Source organism: Chaetura pelagica, unplaced genomic scaffold (assembly GCF_000747805.2).
Source record: "Chaetura pelagica isolate M959 unplaced genomic scaffold, ChaPel_1.0 scaffold158, whole genome shotgun sequence".
Lineage (NCBI taxonomy): Eukaryota > Metazoa > Chordata > Aves > Apodiformes > Apodidae > Chaetura > Chaetura pelagica.
In genome coordinates, this window is record NW_009954182.1 from 499,930 (window position 1) to 500,429 (window position 500).

Genomic DNA, 500 nt, shown 5'->3' on the forward strand with positions numbered 1-500 from the left:
ATTAGGAGTAGGATAATTCATTCAGAAGCATAATTCTGAATGAAGATGAATGGTTTCAGATATGTGGACAAGTAGCAAAAAACCTCTGAGCTGGAGACAGATATCTATTAGACATTATGTAAAGAAAGTACTAAGGGACAGATGAAAAACAAACAACCTCAGTTCCCATTTAGATTGTAAAGAAGGCAAAAATTTAAAACACTTTCCTCCTTTTGGATCAGTGAGACTTTCCCAACATCTAATAGAAACTCAAACAATGTGTGGGGAACGGTCCATTTTCTCTTCCCCCACATAAGACTAAACAAAATGCCTGTCAAGCCAGCAAAGCAAGAGCGGCACCTTTTTACTGATTCAGCCAAGGACAGACTGGAACAGGCCTCTCGCTCTACCAGGTAAGTCCACAGCAAGAAAACAACATAAGGGTTATGATAACTGGCAGAAAGATAGACAATAGGTTAAAAACTGCCTCTGACAGAGTATGTACCTGGCCAGTGCTAATT

The 500-nt window shown here is 39.6% G+C and overlaps 1 protein-coding gene across 1 annotated transcript in view; it reads right to left on the reverse strand.

Moving 5' to 3' along the window:
• Positions 1-500, reverse strand: part of PPP1R8 (protein phosphatase 1, regulatory subunit 8) — a 13,122-nt gene that overhangs the window by 2,177 nt on the left and 10,445 nt on the right.